Source organism: Eptatretus burgeri, chromosome 7 (genome assembly GCF_056783735.1).
Source record: "Eptatretus burgeri isolate ZD-2024b chromosome 7, Ebu_testis_v1, whole genome shotgun sequence".
Classification (NCBI taxonomy): domain Eukaryota; kingdom Metazoa; phylum Chordata; class Myxini; order Myxiniformes; family Myxinidae; genus Eptatretus; species Eptatretus burgeri.
In genome coordinates this window covers 36,056,966-36,063,277 of record NC_140967.1, presented here as the reverse complement: position 1 = coordinate 36,063,277, position 6,312 = coordinate 36,056,966, and positions in this window count along the sequence as shown.

The following is a 6,312-nucleotide window of genomic DNA, read 5'->3' as shown; positions in this document are numbered from 1 at the left end:
TGGATAAGTGTCCACCTCCCCTGAGTTAATACGAGCTGGAAGCACCTTTGCCAGCAATTACTGCTGTGAGTCTGTTGGGATAGGTCTCCACCAACTTTGTACACCTTGAGTGGGCAATATTTGCCCATTCTTCAGTGCAAAACTGTTCAAGCTCAGTCAAGTTGCGTGGGAAGCGTTGATAGACAGCAATCTTCAAGTCATGCCACAGATTTTTGATTGGATTAAAGTCGGGGCTGTGACTGGGCCACTCAACGACATTCATCTTTTTTGTTCCTTAGCCACTCCAGTGTAGCTTTGGCTGTGTGCTTCGGGTTGTTGTCATGCTGAAAGGTGAACTTTCCGTCCTAATTTCAGCTTTTTTGCAGAGGGCAGCAGGTTTTCCTCTGGGATGTTTCTGTAGTTTGCTTCATCCACTTTTTTTTGCTTCAAACATGGGTGCTGACGAGGAATTATTTTTCCATGTTGACCTGCATTCCTCTATTAAATCTGCACAGGATCAATCGGAGCTGTTGAAAGGGAAGTACAGTGGCCTTCTATCCTGGCAAGTGTCCCAGTCCCTGTTAATGAGAAACATCCCCATAACATGATGCTGCCAGCATTTAGGCCAAAAAGTTTCATCTTGGTTTTGTCAGATCACAAAACTTTTTGCCACACGGCTTCAGAATCTCCAGAGTGGTTTTTTGCATACCTTAAACGGGACTCAAGGTGGGCTTTTTTTTTTTTAGTAATGGCTTCCTTCTTGCCACCCTACTGTACAGGCCAGACTTGTACGGTGCTTGGGATATTGTTGTCACATGCATACAGTGACCAGACTTTGCCATAAGGGCATGTAGCTTTTTCAAAATTTCCAGTGGCCTCTCCTTGCTTGGTCATCCAGTTTGGAGGGACGGCCTGATCTAGGCAGAGTCATGGCGGTACCATTTGCCTTCCACTTCTTAATGATTGTCTTGACCGTGCTCTAAGGGATATTCAAGGCCTTTGAAATATTTTTATACCCATTCCCTGATCTGTACCTTTCCACAAGTTTATCCTGGAGGTCTTTTGAAAGCTCCTTGGTGCTCATGGTTGAGTCTTTGCTGTGAAATGCACTACCCAGCAGTGAAAACCTCCAGGAACAGCTGATTTTATTCTGAAATAATCACAATCACTACAATTTAACACACGTGGTGGCCAGTTAACTTGGTGTGTGGTTTTGAAGGTGATTGGTTAACCCTGAATTAATTTACAATTGCTATTATAAGGGGGGTGGACACTTATCCAACCAAGATATTCTAGTTTTGTATTTTTAATTAATATTCTGAAATTTGTAGAATTTGTTGTTAGGTCCTCGTGGAGGATCTCTAAGTCTTACTCACATTGTCCTTCATCTTCGTCTTGTGGACTTTTTTGTTTCACAGCCTACAGTTTTCATCGAAACTTCCTGAAACTTGGCATACATATGTAAAAACACCCTGCGCAGACAGTAACCATCTCCGATTTTGAAAATTCCTCCTCGAAAAAAGTTATGACGTCAAAATATCTCCGCTAATGGAAATCGCCTAAAAAATTATCTCCGAAACTAGGCAAGCTTTTTGAATTCTGTTTGCGGGAATCGAACAGCGCATTGGCAGAGATGAATTACCGCACATACGATACATCACTATGACGTCATATCAATTTTTATGACGTCATTCCTATTTTTTGACATTTTTTGTTTCACAACCCAGAGTTTTCATCGGATCTTCGTGAAACTTGCCACGTATATGCAGAAAGCCCATGTGCAGGCAGTAACCATCTCCAATTTTGTAAATTCTTCCTAGAAAAAGTGTTGACGTCATAATATCGCCACTAATGGAAATCGCCGATACGATTATCTCCGAAACTAGGCAAGCTGTTTGAATTTTGTTTGCGTGAATCAAGCCGGGCATTAGCACAGATAATTTATCGCAAACCTGATGCATCACAATGACGTCATATTCGTTTTTATGACGTCATCATTAAGAGGATGAGGATCTTAGCTCATTTGAGCTTGTTATGCTTGGAAGTTGTGGCTTACAATGTGTAAATATAGGTGGAAAAAGTGTGATTTAATACAATTTAATTCCAGGCTATAAGGTAACAAAAGGTGAAAATTTTGAAAGGGGGTGAAACTCTATAGGCACTGTACTGGATAACGCTAAAAGTACAAAATCTTGAAAGCACACATTTTACTCCTGTATATCCAAAATATCTTACTTTTTTTACATCGTACAAAGCCTAAAATATTCAACAACCCAAATAATGTACCTCAAAACCTTGAAAGATTATGTAGTGACCTATTTGCAGACAGGAGCATCTGCTGAACCAGCTTCTTCCCTCCTCAGATTGACTTTGTCAAGCTTTAGCATCCAGCAGCCAGCTCATGAAAGCGGTCAATGCAAAATGGAAGAAAGGGTTATACACAGTGACAGAGATAGAGAAAGGTTAGCAAAGTATCTGGGTTGTTATCCAGAGGAAAACAGCTCTTTATGTTGGGAATAAAAACAATGGGAGAGTTTGTTTATCTCAGAGATTTTGAAGAAGTAATAGCGAGCAATCATCTTTAGCACTTAAACAATAGAGCAGGAGTGTTTCAAAAAGCACAAAAGCCAATAGGAGAAAAAAGAAAGAGTAACAGTGAGCAGGTACACAACACAGCTGGACCTAAGCTGTGTGCCTGCTCACTGTTACTCTTTCTCCCCCCCATCCCCCCATTTGCTTTTGTGCTTTTGAATTGAACTTGGCCCAATAAATCATACAACTCGGTAGATCAAGTTGGCAGGGAGTCGATCATGGTCTACCATTTTGTCTTCTTGAGCATTGACGAACATTTCAAGAACAATGTAGGTTCACAACAAAAAAATTTATTTCTGACTTAAAGACCAAACCTACCTTGAGTGCAACTTTTTTTTTGTTTTTTTGCAACATATCCTGGGAAATTTCTATTGTAGCTCAATGGAGTACTGTCCTCCATTCTGGGCTGGTGCCCCAGCATTAAATCTGTCTTTCCTGGAGTCAACTGTGGAAGTAAAATCATTAATTCCATCCTGTGAAATATGAGCATGGAAATTTTGATAATAGGAAGCTCTATGGATCACATGACTATTGCAAAGCACTGGTGTTTCTGTGTTAATCATGCTGAAACAAATATTTTTTCATATTGAGATGTGTTATTTGTCCACAAATGATGTACTCATTCCTCTTGATGCCTTTAAATAATATGGAAGTGTGAAGTCTGTTTAAAGCATTGGCTGAGGTCACTTTATCACCATATAAGGAATGTTTTGCCAGGAAATATCATCTGCAAAGGCACTGAGATAGAGTTGAGATGGACTTCAACTGTCTGCAGGATAATTATTTATCAGGTCTCTCACAATACAAGGTTAGGGCTCATTACATTTGCAGTTGAGTGAGTCAATACTGACAGGCCACGAGTGAATGGAATAGAATCTTTGTTCACTATACTGTGGTCTTGTTAATTCCCTATAAACTGTGACGTATCTTTGAAAACCTTAGGATCACTGATTAATTGCATTTCTCGATGTTGAGAAACGTGCTCTCCTGAGTGCACCAGTAAAATGCTCAACACCATCACTACATTCAAAGCAAATATTTCAAACCAGATGGCTTTCAAGCCATATGATTATAATAATAATGAACATATATATATAATCCCCATACTGGCCCAAGTACATATGGGCCTGGTAAGGGATCTTGTTGTTTGTCCATGCTTAGTTAAAGGAAATATGTACCCATCTGTTATGTTTGTTACTCTCAAATATACTTGATAATGGATCATTGCATACTGAAGGTTGTTTTATAAATGAAGAGATATTGTATGTAAGTTAACTATGTAACAATATAATCTTCTATCTTTCACTTGGTTGGCAAATTGGGGAGAACTACTTTGGCAGGCACCAGAAAGTCTGGCCCTGAAGACATTGCAGTCTCATTAACTCTGATTTCCCATTCAATTGGGAAGTTGTATACAAACATGACCTCTGTCTTCGCATTGTCCTCTTATCAAACAGGAGTCACATCGAACTACTTAGGTGATGGATCTCTCATTATTCTGCAAAGCTGAGCAAACCAGATGCTCCATCTGCATGCTGAGATAAATGCTTATCATTGCCTAATGTAAATGAAAGTTTTCTGTGCATGGATGCCCCTGAAGGAGGACATGCATTTTTTCACATCACTATGTGCTTTAATGATGCACAAGATTGTTTTTGCTTTGCTTAAAGGACCTCGTGTGAAAACAAAGCTTTCTTGTAGTCTAGTATTGATGAACCAAGTACCCTGTGATATTCTGACCCCTCCTAATTTTCCAATTGCATAAAAGGCCATGCATTCTAACTCAGAGGCAGAGATCTGCTTGGACTCTTGAGACAAGCAATTCTTTCCACATATATGTGTTTTTGTATAATAAACGATCTGCTAGATTATAAAGGGTTTTCTCTTTTGTGGAAATCTCCACTACACATCTAAATCTCTCAACGTTACAGGCATCTCCCGCACTGAAACCGAAGAGTAATACCTGTTGCTCTAACATCACAGACAGGTTAGTGTCCTCTGTTTTTTACTGCCACTCCTTTACATTCTGGTTTCCTATGTTCTCTCAGACATACAACCCTCCAAAGCTCATACATGATGCACACATTTTTCCAGTTTCTCCCTTATTCTTAAACTCTCAAAATGCAGACTGACAGCAATTCTCCACTCCCTTGTTACCCTCACCAGAGGAGAGCAAGCTGATGCTCACGAACTATACAGGTAATAAATCTCATCTGAGTCTCTCAGCAACTGCTTGTTGCACAAAAAGTCTTGCACACTAAGTAGAATGGAAAAGAAGAGGCCACAAGAGAGGATTAATGGTTCTGGTGTGAGAGTATAATTGGATGCTCCTCAATGATTCTCTTCAGTTAGCAGGACGTAATAGAGCAGATCTCACAACCTAAGTTTTAGACTTCTGGCTGTGCTGTGTGATGTACTTGGCTGGCGGAGGTCGGGTCTGGGGCATTGTCCTTGAGGCTTAACAGCCGAGGTTTTCTTTGATGTTGCAACTGGAAATAAAGGTAAATGGACTGCACTTCTACCATGTGCTGAGGTATTTTTCTCTGTGTTACACTAATGGAACACACCCCTGGCATGAGATGTTGATGAGAAGCGCAGATGGAGAGCCACGATTTGGCTTTCTGTCTCCAGTGGTTCGTCACATATAGTACTTATCCTGCCTCACAGTGATGTCAAAGAAGATCGTATCATCTCACAAGGTCACAAGAACAAGACGATTTCCAAGGGTACTTGTCAAATGAGGTCACCCTACCTGCTCTTCTCACATGCAACACCAACTTCTTCTGCAAACCCCGATGTTTGATCCAGTGAGACATCTCATCAGAAAGGGCAAAAAGGCCTGCAAGGAATACAATGCTGAGCAGTCACATGAAGTCAATCAGGCCCTGGCCATGTCAGGTTGACTGATCTCTGCTCGTTTGGTGCTTTTCGATCATTGAGATGATTCTATATGTATCTCCGCTGCTGAAGGTGGATGGAGGTTATGGTTTCACCTCTGTATGTCTGTTTGTCTGTCTGTGAGCAGGAGAATATATCTCAATAAGTTGTGGAGTAATTTGGATGAAATTTTGTGGACAGGTTTGGTAAGTGACAAGAAATAATTGATTAGATTTTGGTGAAGATCCAGATCCGTATACTAATATTGTTAAAGTGATTCTTCACCATTGAGAGACAGGGCCAAAAACGATAAATAGCATGATATCTCAAAAACTTGGTGCCAGTCATCGCGGTCTTCGTGTCCGAGAGACAGCTAATGGAGGAGGAACAGCACAGACATGACAGAGGACAGCACCAAATCGTCTCAAATCTACGGGGGGGGGAGGGGGTCGTTCTTACAAACCTCATGGCTGTCTTGTGGTGGGTGCCCGATGAACTGAGTGTCCTAATAAAGACCTGAACAGGCTTTTGGCACCTCCATGCTATGTTAGTGGTATCAGCCAAAGTTGCATCCATCCATGGGTGCACACAACATTGGGTTACTTTCGGTTCGCGATGGCCACCGCCATTTTAGTATGATGAAAAGAACACCTTTGCAATGATTGGAATGCCACTGGTGGCTGTTTGGAATATTTGTTGCGTCGTTTGGCACTATGTTGTGAGAAACTCTTGTAGCCCTATTTATACACAGCACTTACTCTCTTCAGCAGGGAACATATCCTGAGAGTTATATGAAAATAGGATGGTACTGATATTCTATTACACAGAAGGAATTCATTTCAGGAACTCTGATATCACCAACAT